The following is a 16537-nucleotide window of genomic DNA, read 5'->3' on the forward strand; positions in this document are numbered from 1 at the left end:
GACATTCTGATTGGTTGAGAAGAATTTTGAGTGGCCAGTAGCTTGATCACACTGACTGCTAAATGTTTCAAATGTCACCTCCCATTGTTTCTGCATCTGCCATTCAGCCCAGCATGTGATTCATTATCAACATTTAGCAATATTGTATGAAGTGACAGAATAAATGGGTCTTCTACCAGCTATTCCACAAAACAGGTAATTATTCATTAATCCTAACTTAATTTGAACCATGGGCATTATTTCTAAAGTTGATTTTACTTATTGCTTTGGCTACTTCTAAGTTTAAACCACAGGACAAACAAACAGCACATTCTTCTCAGCAAAAGAAACAATCTGTGAGGTAAATAGAGAGCCTACATCTTGGGAGCAAATGTTTACTCCTCACACATCAGAATCACTAGAGTATATAAAAAACTCAAAAAGCTGAACACCAAAAACCAAATAATCCAACCAATAAATGGGCCAAGGACCTGAAGAGACACTTCCCAGAAGATGATATACAATAAATCAACAAATACATGAAAAAATGTTAATCATCACTAGCAATTAGAGAAATGCAAATTAAAACTATTCTAAGATTTCATCTCATCCAGTCAGAATGGCAGCTATTATGAAGACAAACAACAATAAATGTTGGTGAGGATGTGGGGGAAAAGGCACACTCATACCCTGCTGGTAGAACAACAAATTGGTGCAGCCAATATGGAAAGCAGTATAAAGATCTATTGGAAAATTGGGAATGGAACCACCATTTGGCCCAGCAATCTCTCTCCTTGGTCTATACCCAAAGGACTTAAAATCAGCATACTACAGGGACACAGCCACATCAATGTTTATAGCAGGTCAATTCACAATAGCTAAACTGTAAAGCCAACCTAGATGTACTTCAGTGGATGAATAGATTAAAAAAGTGGCATATATACACAATGAAATATTACTCAGCAATAAAAGAGAATAAAATCATGGCATTTGCAGGTAAATGGATGGCATTGGAGAAGATAATGCTAAATGAAGTTAGCCAATCCCAAAAAAACCAAATGCTGAATGTTTTCTCTGATATAAGGAGACTGACTCATGGTGGGGTAGGAGGGGGAGCATGAGAGGAATAGACAAACTAGTTAGGGAAGAAGGGTGGGAAGGGAAGGGAGTAGGTATGCAGATAGAAATGATGGTGGAATGTGATGGACATTATTATCCTAAATACGTGTGTGAAGACATGAATTGGTGTGAATATACTTTGTATACAACCAGAGATATAAAAAAATTGTGCTCTGTATGTGTAATAAGAATTGTAATGCAATTGTAATGTAAAAAAAATCAAAAAATGAATGTGAAACAAGTTTGAAGTCCTAGAAATGAGATGAGAAATGGAATGATTATAGAAGAAGACAACTTTTGAGGGTGGACATGGCTCTGTTTATCTGTTTGGCAAAGCAGGCCACCGAGTTAATGCTGAAAAGACAGTGCTTTCATTCAGACTTGATTATATTTTTAATCCCTATGTGTGAGTCTGATTCTCAGACATGTCTGCAGACAATCATGTTTTCTAGCATTTTCTTATAAGTTCAAGATAGTTCTTAATATGCTGAGAGATTAAATTTTGATATTTCTTTACTTTCAGAGCAATTAAGTAAATTTACACAAAGGTTGTTTTGTTTTCATTCAGTCACACAGATTCTTAATTTGAAAACACACACATTTTTACCAGCTGAATGAACTCAGGAAGTTAGCCATTTAAAAATAATTAGTATGAATGATTTTTTAAACCACAATAAAAATGCAGACAAAAATTCTACATCTAGGTAGATTCTTTCTTGGTCTTTGGTCTTTAGCCATGTTTATTTACAATGTTGTAGGCTATTTTAGCACCAAGAAGTAGGCTGATGTGTTTTTGTAAATGATACATTATTCTTCATTGTAGTTTAAAAATTCTGTTACATTTAAATGCTCCGCTTAATACAATGTAAGTCACAAAAGGCCAACTTTAAATTTTTATGACTTGCTTTTATATACCCTTAAATGAAATTTAAGGGCTATCTATCTCTGCACAAAGCCAAAAACTGGAAAGAAAAAGCCACCTGAAAATGAAATGGTTTAATTTCATAGACAGGAACACAGGTTTGTGGTGCTGCACCTTTCACTCACATACATTGTAGTTAGACCCAAACTTCCTATTGTCATTCAAATGTGAAAGGTTCGATTTAGCATTATGTAAATAGGTTTCCTCTATCCCTTGAGAATACCTGGTCCTAATCAGAAACTTGATATCCACGCACATACCTACCAAATGCTTATTTTTCATGAGCAACTCTGCTGGACCCAGTGCAAATTGATGAAAGCCTTTTTACACTGGGTTGGAAGGAGGTCTTTCTAAGGTGTCTTTCCAAGCTAAGATTCTGTGATTTCAGAATATGAATTCTATGAATTCAGAACAACACAAAACGATAAAAATGAGTTAGGTGGAATCTTTTTTTTTTTTTTTTTTTAATGACATCTACTTTGTGTCAGGCTTGAGGCTAGTAACTATAATGTTACTCTAGTCTACTGGATGCTGTGGAAACTGCTCAGGACCCCCTTCAGGACTACACTTTTATTCCCCCAGCTGCTGGGAGCAAGGGCAGCTACTTTTTCCCCTAGGAATTGGTCTTGACGAGAAGAGATTACTTCACTCCAGCTATGTCCTCTTGTCTCGGGGAAGCCTTCACCTAATAGCTGTACAGACACCCACCTACTTTGCCTCAATATGGGATAATTCTGAAGACTCATTCCAGCTCTTGCAGAGCTCTTTTGGGGACCAGCTGGAACCTCTTTGGCATTTCAGTTCAATGTCTCCCTCTGTCCCATGCTATGTCCTTCGTGTTCCTATAAGTGTTCTTGCTGTTACGCTCCCCAGTGAGCCTTTTTCTGCTCTCAATCCACCTCTCAACACCTTTTCCAGGAAACTACCTAAGGACCTCAGTGAAGATTAAGCTGAATTTTTAGTATATATGTTAATTAAAGCACCTTTAAAAAAACCTGTCAAGATACAGCTAATATAGTTCAGCTACGAAGCTTTTAAAATGGGCAGCAAAGGTGGAATTGTTAAAAAGCAGCATCCTGAACATGTGTCAGTAGGGCTCTCTCTAGAAGATGCCATTCTGCCAGATGGTCCCCCATTTGGCTTCAACCCAGTTCGAAAAAGACCCTTTCTCTAAAAAATAAATAGATATGGACTGATGGAGAACCCAGGCCTTGAAGAAAAAATAGCACATAGTAATCAAAAAGGAGAGAACTCCCATTGCCAAGGTTGAAAGATACTAGAAGCCATATCTGGGTAAAGTTCAAGACGGGTAGCTGCTTTGCAGAGGTGAAGCTTCCAGAGTATAACCGTACCTGGGAGGTGTTGTCTTAACAGGAAACTTTACATGCTCTGCTGGGAGAGACCAGGAAGGGGGACAGTTAGGCACAGAAGGAACTCTCCAAAGTGATGTGAGCCCAAACTCCTTAATGGCATGCAAAAGGCAGAACCCAAGTAATACTGAAAAACAGGAGTCCTTCCTATTAAAGCAATTCAGAGACGAACCTCTCTCATCTACCCTTAGAATGAGCTTTCTCTGTTGCTCAGAAAAAAAAAAATTGATGCTAACTTTAGGAAGATCTCTACTTTTATATACATTCACTAAGCAAGAAATAATCTTTATAGTGGAGTTTTCAGTGTCTGCTCATGTGTTGGATGCCTTTTAATTTTTCTTCTCCTTTTGACATCAATTAAATAGCATTGGCTCAGTAAGCTAGTACTTTTCTGTGCTTCATTTTAAATTTAGACAATCTGATGATCTGTCTTGGGCAGTGTGTGTCCCAGAAAGCTGACCAGACACTGTACTATTATGCTGGTGATTGCATAATGCTGCTAGGGGACTCTGGAACTCTCTCTCTTAAAAAATACATAAACTTCAATTCAGTATTCCGTCACCATTTCACCGATTTTCTGAAGTCCCGTGTCCAAAAGCTTTTCTGGCATCTTTATAAAGAGGTATTTATAACCCTATAGATTTTGCAGAGATTCTCTTGCCTCCAGTGTGTAGCATCAGCAGCATCTTTAAGCTGATGTGTTCTATAGGAGGCTATTTCATCTGATCCTGCTCCATACTACATTTTCAGAATGGTGTTTTTTTCTTTCTGTTGACTTAATATCTCATATTGTATGTCAGGCAGCAAGAGGCAGAAGAACTCAGCTCTGCTGCTGTAGCTACTAAGCTGCTTTGGGCCTTAGAGCAAGAAACTCTGCCTCCAAGCTCTAATTTTCTTTGTTTTTGTTTTAAAATCTATATCTGTATAATCTAAACAATGCTATCTAATAAGACTCCTATCGAGATGGAAATATTTGTGTGTTCTATGCTAATACAGTAGCTATAAGCCATATACACATCAATTGGGCAACTGAAACATGGTTTGTATGATGGGGAAACTCAACTTTTATTTAATTTTTATTAACTTACATTTAAATGTACATAGCCACATGTGGCTAGTGCCAATATATTGGATAGCACAGATCTACTTTGACCTTTAGGTGTTGAAGTTCTCTACTGCTATAATTTAAGAAGTAGGGGGATGCTGGCATTTATTTATTTGGCAGTTACGAAGTTTTATGGCTTCATTGCAGGTGAATGCTTACTGTCTCCTTCACTCTTGGTCAGCTTTTCCTAACAATTGAGGCATCCTATGACCTAAAACCAAAGTTGGCAACTAGCAGCCCATAGGCCAAATCTAGCCTATTGGTGGTTTTTGGGGGAAAAAAAATGGAGAAGCAGCCACAACCGTGTTGGAGCTCAGCTGCCCACTTGTTCAGGGTTGTCTACGACTGCTTAAGTGCTTTTGGGCCACAAGGGCAGCACTGAGTAGTTTTGGCAGAGACTATTTGGCTGGCAAAGTGGAAAATATTACTATCTGGCCTTTACAAAATAAATATGCCCATCCCTGATTCAGAATAAAATAAAGTTGCTCTTTCATTATGTTATAATAATGAAAGTTTTTTATTTCTTTGTAATTTAAAAATCTATACTAGAGGACAGGGTTGTTGTATCAGTGTGTTGGATACTTTTTAATTTTTCTCTTCCTCTTGATATAAATTAAATAGCATTGGCTCAGTAAGCTAGAACTTTTCTGTGCTTCATTTCAAATTTAGACAATCTGATGATCTGTCTTGGGCAGTGTGTGTCCCTGAAAGCTGACCAGACACTGTACTATTATGCTGGTGATTGCATAATGCTTCCAGGGGACTTTGGAACTCTCCAAGTGATATTTCTCTCTCTCTCTCTCTCTCTCTCTCTCTCTCTCTCTCTCTCTCTCTCTCTCTCTCTCAAAATATATAAACTTCAATTCAGTATTCTGTCACCATTTCACCAACTTTCCAAATTTTCTGCAATAGATTCATTTACAGGGATATATAAAATTTACTCAAAGTATAAATATAACTTCAATTTCCCATTTGTTGCCAGGGTGAAATTTTTAGCAGAACTTCTACTACACCTTTGCATGCTTTTATTAACCCAGAATTGTGATTTTTAATTCAAAGTTTTAGTGTCCGATGGCTGCTTCAGGAGGCATGGGATAATGGTTTGGGTATCAATACACAAGCTAACATCTAATGTCTATTTTTTTTAAATGGTGGAAAAATGACTACTAAAATTTTAGTTTCACTTTTGTGACTGTAACTCTTGTTTGTTGTTCAAAGAGTACTGAAAAATCAGTAATGAGTCTTTGGAACAGATGAGTTAGTATGCATGCAGGTGAGCTTTGTGATATACTTGCCAAGCTGGGCTTGATCTCAGTGGTGGCTTTAGCCTGAAGGAAAAGCAAAGAATGCAGGGCACTAGGCACCAAAGGATCGGCAACAAAAACCGAGCTGGAATTCAGTGATGGCAATGCATGACCTTTACTCTATAGCCACAGTTCTTGCTCACATGATTGTTTTTTCCTACTTAAAAAAATTAGGATTTTCTTCATAAATTCAATTCCTGGTTTGTAGTCTAAAACTACATCTTAAGCATGGATACTCTAATTCTGATCTCCTTGGTTTTCACATCAACTCCATGCTGGGATGAAGATCTGTTTCTTCAACATTAAAATTATACCTTAAGACATATTTTATCTGAATGAAAGTTATAAATATTGTGAAGCGTAAATGTAATTTTGTTTCTATCTAAAATGATTCTGTGGCATCTGTCAAAACAGTTTTGTGTACTTTCTGTTCTCAAGTGATCTAGCGGGAGATTAAGACTGGAAATTTAGGCACAAATTCTTCTCTGTAATTTCTATTCCATATATATGTATATGTACACACACACACACACACACACACACACACACACCTGCATTGCATGTAGCCAGGTGCCTACACTATTGACGACAATCTGACTTATTAAGAGTCTTTTAACAAATATCTAATATATGTCTAGCATTTTGTGAGCATATTAAGTCTCGTGTTATTCTTACTGCTCATTTTCTATGAATATAACTAGAATCATAACTTTAAGTTGAGTATCCTGTTTCCCCATGGTGACCCTCGGAGATGCATCTATGGAAACAGCAAGACCCTATCATTGTATGGGAAAGGGAAGTTTTATTCTTCAAACTACAAAATAAGCAAAACCATTAAAAATCATGGATTAGCTAACCTTGGAACAATCCTGTACCTATACATTCTCTAATAGACTTCAGCACTTAGCACTTGCCAAAACTCATGAACCAACATAATTTTTTCCACTTAGCATACCACACTAGCACTTAGCATACCACACTAGCAAGGAGCATCCCACATTGTGCTCTAGTTAATTTACTGAGAACTTGAAGTTGTCCAACGTGGACAGGAACGAAAGACCATTCTGTCCACGGCAGTAGGTGGCACTCCAACGGCAGAACTTATCATTTATCCAAATGTTTTTTTGTTTGTTTGTTTGTTTGTTTATCTTCCTTTGTTCTTTGATTGATGAGACATTTTCCGCTAGTACCATAATGGCTTTTCTTTCTTGTGGTCTTACTTTCATTTCTTCAACTTTCATTGTTTCTTCATGTTTACGTCTTAAAGACTCCCTTTTCCCTGATTGCTCTTCAGTCTTTGCAAAGGCTGTGTTGGAGGGTAATGGAGACGGTGTACATCAACACACTCATCCCTCAAAATGCAGAAAACAGGTCCTTTGTAACTGCTTGACTTCAGAAGATTGCAGATCCAGAGCAGGCCCTTCTGACCTCCGAAGGGTGGCCTTCCCCAAACTGTACTGGACCTTCACACCATTGTTGGACATCAGACACTGGATCAAAATGGCTAACCCTTCTGATTGCATTTACGATAGGGATGTTGTAGAGCATTTTACCAAGTCATTCATGCGTTCTCTGATGTTTTCCTTTATGCCATCCCTTCTACCTACCACACAGCAGAGAAGTTTTCTTGAGCTAGGGATGGCTTTGCCAGCTATCATGAGTTATATTAGGTGCCAGGAACTCAGGGCCAGCATAGAAGTATGAGGAGGCTGTTAATTTGGTCCCTGGTTTATTTTTCTTTCCTTCCTTTCCTACAATTTCCTCACTAAATGGTTTATCACATGTCACTATGTAAGTAATCATGAGTGATTTCTGGAATGAGGCAGGAAACATTAAAAAGAAGGGAGGATTCTGCTGCTGCCACCAAAGAAGAGGGAGAGAGGAAAAGGGAAAGAAGGGAACTCATCATGTTCTCTCCACTTACAGGGACTCTCCAGGGCGAGCCCTCTCTTGCTGATCTTTATTTTCCTGAAATTTCCAAGACAGGTGGCCAGTGAACATGACTACATGTTTAGGACCTTGATTAATTTATTTTTAAAGCATTACTAGTGTTAAAGATACTTCAGACTTTGATAATACATGTAGAAATATCATTGCTAGGATGGAACTTTCCAAAGCATCCATCAGAAGCTTCAAATTAGATTTTGTTTAGTTTGAACAGCTCTGTATTAGGTGATAAGAAAGCTCAAGAAGAAAATGTACAAATAAGTACCTAAATTATCCATGGCAGTAATAAGTGCTTGAGGAAGAGTTGGAATCAGCGTACACTTCAGTAGCAGTTTCCTAAACATGATGGATATCACGTTTTTCAGTGCCTTCTGTAAAAAGGATTCTATGTTCAAGAAAATTTGGAGAATGTTGAATAAGCAAAACAAGCAGACCAAAATCTCTGAGAACTCCACAATCGTTGAAAACCTTTCCATAAGAAAATTTCAAGCTTAGATTCCTCCTCCTCCTTGGAAATTACAAAATTTCCCAGTCTCCTTCAAAAAAAAGAAAATGAGGGAATGCTTTATAATTTTTTAAATAAAGCCAGTACCATATTGCTTCTACAAGCTAACAAAGCTACTATAAGATAGGAAAGTTACAGCCAAATCTCTCTCTCCAATATAAATGTCAAACCCTAAACAACAAATATTAACAAATCAAATTCCCAAATGTATCATTGAGTATAGTACATAAGGACTACATATCTTGGCACCTTGAGAGGCTGAAGCAGGAGGATCATGAGTTCAAAGGTAGCCTCAGTAACTTAGCAAGACTCTAAGTAACTTATCAAAAACTTGTCTCAAAGTAAAACATAAAAAGGGCTGGGGATGTGGCTCAGTGTTTAAGAACCTCTGGATTCAATCCTTAGTACCAGGAAAAAAAAAAAAGACTACATAGTTTTTGCAAGAATATAAAGATTTATTACTCAAAACTTAATGAATGTTATTCACCACATTAATTTTAAAGAGATACATTAGATTTAATAGATACAAATAATAATAAATTTAATAATTCTTTATAACAAAAATTCTTAGGAAACAAGAAATTGATTAAAACAAAAAATAAACAACATTTGTTTAATTTTTAAAATTTTTTTATTAGTTGTTCAAAACATTACAAAGCTCTTGACATATTGTATTTCATACATTTTATTCAAGTGAGTTATGAACTCCCATTTTTACCCCGTATACAGATTGCAGAATCACATCGGTTACACATCCACGTTTTTACATACTGCCATACTAGTGTCTGTTGTATTCTGCTGCATTTTATATAGCAAATGTTTAACTTGGGGATGATGAAATTGGGAATGACAAGGAATTACCTAATATCACAACTTCTATTTGATATTTTCCAGGATATTCCTGCCTATGCAATAAGGTAAGAAATATAAATATAAGATCTAAGAACTAAAAATACTTGCAGACAATATTGCAGATAATTTTTTTAAATTGACAAATTATTAGAATTAATAAGTAAGCATATTAAGGCTATCAAAGTTGAACCCAATTGCAAAGCAAAATGCAAAGAAGCAAAAATTGTAATAGCATTAAAAAATAAGATACCAAAGAATAAATATAAAAATGTAAAAGTCTGCACAGTTAAAGCTATAATAGTTATTCAGATAAATGAATTTTAAAAGTCAATACTTTTTTTTATTTTTTATTTTTTTTTATTTTTTTTTTATTGTTGGTCGTTCAAAACATTACACAGTTCTTAATACATCATCTTTCACAGTTTGATTCAAGTGGGTTATGAACTCCCAACTTTACCCCGTATATAAATTGCTGTATCACATCAGTTACCCTTCCATTGATTGACATATTGCTTTTCTAGTGTCTGATGTATTCTGCTGTCAGTCCTATTCTCTACTATCCCCCCTCCCCTCCCCTCCCCTCCCCTTTTCTCTCTCTACCCCTTCTACTGTAAATCGTTTCTTCCATTTGTATTATCTTGTCTTACCCCTCCTTTCCTCTTATATATCATTCTCACTCCCTTTCCCTCCCACCTCTCATCCCTGTTTAATGTAAATCTTCTTCTCAAGCTCTTCGTCCTTACCCTGTCCTTGTTTACTCCCCTTATATCAAAGGGGTCATATGGTATTTGTTTTTTAACGATTGACTAGCTTCACTTAGCATAATCTGCTCTAATGCCATCCATTTCCCTCCAAATTCTATGATTTTGTCATTCCTTAATGCAGAGTAATACTCCATTGTGTATAAATGCCACATTTTTTTTATCCATTCATCTATTGAAGGGCATCTAGGTTGGTTCCACAATCTTGCTATCGTGAATTGTGCTGCTATGAACATCGATGCAGCAGTGTCCCTGTAGCATGCTCTTTTTAAGTCTTTAGGGAATAGACCGAGAAGGGGAATAGCTGGGTCAAATGGTGGTTCCATTCCCAGCTTTCCAAGAAATCTCCATACTGCTTTCCAAATTGGCTGCACCAATTTGCATTCCCACCAGCAATGAACAAGAGTGCCCTTTTCTCCGCATCCTCTCCAGCACTTATTGTTGTTTGACTTCCTAATGGCTGCCAATCTTTGCCTTTGATTTATGCGTGTTGATCTTATATCCTGCCACTTTGCTGAATTCATTTATTAGCTCTAGTAGCTTCTTTGTAGACCCTTTTGGGTCTGCTAGGTATAGGATCATATCATCTGCAAATAGTGATAATTTAAGTTCTTCTTTTCCTATTTTTATGCCTTTAATTTCTTTCGTCTGTCTAATTGATCTGGCCAGTGTTTCAAGGACTATGTTGAACAGAAGTGGTGAGAGAGGGCATCCCTGTCTTGTACCAGATCTTAGAGGGAATGCCTTCAATTTTTCTCCATTCAGAATGATGCTGGCCTGTGGCTTATCATAGATTGCTTTTACAATGTTGAGGTATGTTCCGGTTATCCCTAATTTTTCTAGAGTTTTGAACATAAAGGGATGCTGAACTTTGTCGAATGCTTTTTCTGCATCTATCGAGATGATCATATGGTTCTTATTTTTAAGTCTATTGATGTGGTGAATAACATTTATTGATTTCCGTATATTGAACCAGCCTTGCATCCCAGGGATGAATCCTACTTGATCATGGTGTATAATTTTTTTGATATGTATTTGAATCCGATTCGCCAGAATTTTATTGAGGATTTTTGCGTCAAGGTTCATTAGAGATATTGGTCTGTAGTTTTCTTTCTTTGAAGTGTCTTTGTCTGGTTTCAGAATCAGGGTGATGTTGGCCTCGTAGAATGAATTTGGAAGTTCTCCCTCTTTTTCTATTTCCTGAAATAGCTTGAAAAGTATTGGTGTTAGTTCCTCTTTAAAGGTTTTGTAAAACTCTGCTGTATACCCATCCGGTCCTGGGCTTTTCTTAGTTGGTAATCTTTTGATGGTTTCTTCTATTTCCTCTATTGTTATTGGTCTGTTTAGGTTGTCTATATCCTCCTGACTCAATCTGGGCAGATCATAAGACTTAAGGAATTTATCTATGCCTTCACTATCTTCTATTTTATTGGAGTATAAGGATTCAAAATAATTTCTGATTATCTTCTGTATTTCTGAAGTGTCTGTTGTGATATTGCCTTTTTCATCCCGTATGTTAGTAATTTGAGTTCTCTCTCTTCTTCTCTTCGTTAGCCTGGCTAAGGGCCTGTCGATTTTATTTATTTTTTCAAAGAACCAACTTTTGGTTTTGTCAATTTTTTCAATTGTTTCTTTTGTTTCAATTTCATTAATTTCAGCTCTGATTTTAATTATTTCTTGCCTTCTACTTCTTTTGCTATTGTTTTGCTCTTTTTTTTCTAGGATTTTGAGATGAAGTAAGAGATCATTTATTTGTTGGTTTTTTCTTTTTTTGAGGAATGAATTCCAAGCGATGAATTTTCCTCTTAGAACTGCTTTCAATGTGTCCCATAGATTCCGATATGTTGTGTCTGTGTTTTCATTTAACTCTAGGAAGTTTTTAATTTCCTCCTTGATGTCTTCTAAAACCCATTGATCATTCAGCATCCTATTGTTCATTCTCCAAGTGATGCTTGATGATTCCTTCCTTCTTTTACCATTGATTTTCAGTTTTATTCCATTATGATCAGATAAGATGCATGGTATTATCTCTACCCCTTTATATTGTCTAAGAGTTGCCCTGTGACATAATATATGATCTATTTTTGAGAAGGTTCCATGTGCTGCTGAGAAAAAGGTATAACTACTTGATGTTGGGTGGTATAGTCTATATATGTCAATTAAGTCTAGGTTGTTAATTGTGTTATTGAGTTCTATAGTTTCCTTATTTAACTTTTGTTTATAAGATCTGTCCAGTGGTGAGAGAGGTGTGTTGAAGTCTCCCGTGATTATTGTATGGTGGCCTATTAGACTCTTGAACTTGAGAAGAGTTTGCTTGATGAACACAGCTGCACCATTATTTGGGGCATATATATTTATGATTGTTATGTCTTGTTGGTGTATGGTTCCCTTGAGCAGTATGAAGTGTCCTTCTTTATCCCTTTTAATTAACTTTGGCTTGAAATCTATTTTATTAGATATGAGTATGGACACTCCTGCTTGTTTCCGCAGTCCATATGAGTGGTATGATTTTTCCCAACCTTTCACCTTCAGTCTATGAATATCTTTTCCTATCAGATGCGTCTCCTGTAGGCAGCATATTGTTGGGTCTTGTTTTGTGATCCATTCTACTAGCCTGTGTCTCTTAATTGGTGAGTTTAAGCCATTAACATTTAGGGTTATTATTGAGATCTGGTTTGTTCTTCTAGCCATATTTGTTTATTTGATGTTACTAAACCTGATTTGTTATTCTCTTTGACTACTTTCCCCCCTTTACTGTCCTACCTCCCATTGTTAGTTTTCAATGTTATTGTCCATTTCCTCTTCCTGTAATGTTTTGCAAAGGATTTTTTGAAGAGATGGTTTTCTAGCTGCGAATTCTTTTAACTTTTGTTTATCGTGGAAGGTTTTAATTTCATCTTCTATCCTGAAGCTTAATTTCGCCGGATACACGATTCTTGGTTGGAACCCATTTTCTTTCAGTGTTTGAAATATGTTATTCCAGGATCTTCTAGCTTTCAGAGTCTGTGTTGAGAGATCAGCTGTTATCCTGATTGGTTTGCCCCTAAATGTAATCTGCTTTCTTTCTCTTGCAGCTTTTAAAATTCTCTCCTTATTCTGTATGTTGGACATCTTCATTATAATGTGTCTAGGTGTGGATCTCTTATGATTTTGTACATTCGGCGTCCTGTAGGCTTCTAGGATTTGGGATTCTGTCTCAATCTTCAAGTCTGGGAAGTTTTCTCGTATTATTTCACTGAATAGACTGTTTATTCCTTTGGTATGAAGCTCTGTGCCTTCTTGTATCCCAATGACTCTTAAATTTGGTCTTTTGATATTGTCCCATAATTCTTGGATGTTCTGCTCATGGTTTCTTAGCAGACTTGTTGAGCTGTCTATGTTCTTTTCCAGTTGAAATACTTTGTCTTCATTGTCTAATGTTCTCTCTTCTAAGTGATCCACTCTGCTGGTAGTATTCTCAATTGAGTTTTTAAGTTGGTTTATTGTTTCCTGCATTTCTAGGATTTCTATTTGTTTGTTTTTTATTACCTCTATCTCCCTGTGAAATTGATCTTTTACTTCCTGGATTTGTTTGTCGATGTGATCTTTCATTGTTTGATTTTGCTGTCTCATGTCTTCCTTGAGACTCCAGATCATCTGAAGCATATATATCCTGAACTCTTTATCTGACATTCCATCTGTTGCAGCTATTACCTCTTCGAAAGTTGAGCTGACCTGCATTGCTTGTGGTCCTTTCTTTCCTTGTCTTTTCATGCTGCTCACGTTTCTTTCTGCTTGGTGAAACTGTTGTGATTATGAGTTTTTCCCCCTAATTATTTATATTGCTCTTGTATAGTTGAAAAATCTCCCTTGCAGGGCGGGTAGTGGCTGTGCTCCTTCTCTAGTTGGGGTGATCTCAATACCGTGCTGGCAGGCCGCTAGGCCTGCTCTGCCGGTTGTTCGCAGGTCTGCCCACCCTGCGGGAGCGGGTGGCGGCTCTGCTCTGCCCCCTCTCCAATTGTGGCGATATGACTATCACCCCCTCGGGTCGTTGGGCCTGATCCGTATGCGGGCGGCTGCTCTGCTCTGCCCCCCTACTCCAAATGGAGTGGCGTATCTACCATGCTGGCAGGCCTCTAGGCCTGTTCCGTTGGTGGGTCTCAGGTCTGCCTGACTCTGGCAGTAAGGGGAGTTGGGTGTCGAGAGTCCTTTGGTCCTTGCGGTCACGCCCACAGAGAGATTTTGAAGTTTCCCGGTTGTTCGCCAGGTGTGCGGGGCTATTAGCAGAGCCCGGAGGGCATGGCCATGTACGGGGCCATGCGGGGACCCTTCTAGCTGAGTCGGGCCACCGGGAGCCACGTGAAGAGCGGGGTAGCTGTGTCTGCATGGTTAAGATCCGAGCGGGTGGTTTGGCTGTTCGCCGAGCGAGAGCAGGGCCTCCCGGGAGAGCCGATATGGCGGAGGCGTCTGCCTGTTTGGGCTGCCACTCCGCTCCGGGCCGCCGCCGCTTTCAGAAGCTGCTGGTGGTTGCGGGATTGGACCTCTGCGCCCGCTGGAGGGGCCACCTGTAGAGCCGGGAAGCTGCGACCGCGTGGTAGGGACCGGGTGGGTGATGCGGCTGCTCCCAGAGCAAGCACTAGGCCTCCCAGAGGGAGCCCGGATGGCGGAGGCCGAATTCCGGTTCGGGCGGGGCGGGCCAAGTCGCTCCGGGTGTCCGCCGCTTGCAAAAACGGCTGCTGTTTACAGAAGATGATTTCTGCACCCGCCACGGGGCCACCTGTCTAGCTGTGTGGCTGTGACCGCGTACTTAGGGACCGGGTGCGTGATGCGGCTGCTCCCAGAGCGAGCCCTAGGCCTCCCAGGGGGAGCCCGGATGGCGGAGGCCAAATTCCGGTTCGGGCGGGGAGGGCCAAGCGGCTCCGGGTGTCCGCCGCTTGCAAAAACGGCTGCTGTTTACAGAAGATGATTTCTGCACCCGCCGCGGGGCCACCTGTCTAACCGGGTCGCTGTGGCCGCGTAGTTAGGGACCGGGTGCGTGATGCGGCTGCTCCCAGAGCGAGCCCTAGGCCTCCCAGGGGGAGCCCTGATGGCGGAGGCCGAATTCCGGTTCGGGCGGGGAGGGCCAAGCTGCTCCGGGTGTCCGCCGCTTGCAAAAACGGCTGCTGTTTACAGAAGATGATTTCTGCCCCGCGCGAAGATGATTTCTGCACCCGCCGCGGGGCCACCTGTCTATTCGGGTAGCTGTGGCAGCGTGGTTAGGGACCAGGTGGGTGATGCGGCTCCTCCCAGAGCGAGAGCTAAACCTCCCGGTGGGGCTGCTTGCTGGAGCGGCTGATGTCTGTGGGGCTAGATTTCTGTGCCCGCGTGGCCGTCCAAGATCCACTTCTCTGGGACAAACTGTCACTTCCAATAAACCTACCAGTTCACGGCAGCTCTCTTCTTCAGGGAATTATGCTAGAAGTTCCTCCGTAGGTAGGCTGCGGCTGTTCCGATGGGTCTTTCTTATCCGGTTAAAGTGGAGACGTTAGAATCGCTGCTTCCTCGCCGGCCGCCATGTTGGATCCTTCTAAAAGTCAATACTGTGAAGATATCATTTCTCAAGTAATTATCTATAAACTTAATGCAAATATTTAAATGAAAAATATTGTAAAAATGTATATGAAAAATGTAAAAAGTTAAGTATAGTCAAGTCAATCTGGTACAATAAAGCTTGAATACTTACCCTAGCAGATATTGGGACCTATAATCAAGCTATAGTGATTAAGGCTTTGTGTAATTAGCACAAAAATAAGGTCAATGGTACAGATCAAAGAATTAATAGGCAGATCTACACATAAATATTAATTTGAATTATGGGAAAAGTGATCTTGAAGTGCAAGAAAGAAAGTTCTAGCTAAAGATCTTGGAATATGCCTATAGCTTGTCACTCATTGTAAGAAAAATCCTGAGTGATCTTTTAGGATAATGAGAATGTTCTGAAATTTAATGTAATAACAATTGCACAATTATGTGAATATACTAATAGTCATCAAAATGTAACAATTACATGGGTAAATTGTATGACATATGAATTGTGTATTAATAAAGCTGCTAAAAAAGAAACAAAACTAAAACCTTAGGAATATTTCTAGTTCACAGAGCGTGTTGTCACCATGACAGATTTTAGCAGACTAACTAAGTGAGAAAACATGTATAAGTCTAGGGAGATCAGACACTGGGGTATTAAAGACTGGGTATCAGAGATGAGAAGATGAGGGGGTTGAGTAATAATAATGAACTCTAAACTTAGCTCCTTGAGTATTTAGCAGAGTATTGAACAGTGTATGAAACAGAAAGAAATGCGTAAAAGAATTACAAGAAATGGTAGTCGAACACACATGATATAGAAATAAGACTTCTTCACACCAGCAGAATTGGAAACCTTCTGATTCATAAGGTACTGACTATGGTAACTAGAAGAGACTTGTCTCAACAGTGGGAAAAAATTATTCTCAGACTAAATGTTGATCTGATTCTATCAACAAATCTTTTCATTTTGAAAATTTGTTCTTTTTAGATATTCATGACAATAGAGTATAGTTTGACATATTATACATACATTAAGAATGACATTTTCTAATTAGGATCTTGTAGTTGTACATGATGTGGACTTCACTGGTCATATATTCTTATATGAACATAAGTAATTTATGTC

Source organism: Ictidomys tridecemlineatus, chromosome 1 (genome assembly GCF_052094955.1).
Source record: "Ictidomys tridecemlineatus isolate mIctTri1 chromosome 1, mIctTri1.hap1, whole genome shotgun sequence".
NCBI classification, from domain to species: Eukaryota; Metazoa; Chordata; class Mammalia; order Rodentia; family Sciuridae; genus Ictidomys; species Ictidomys tridecemlineatus.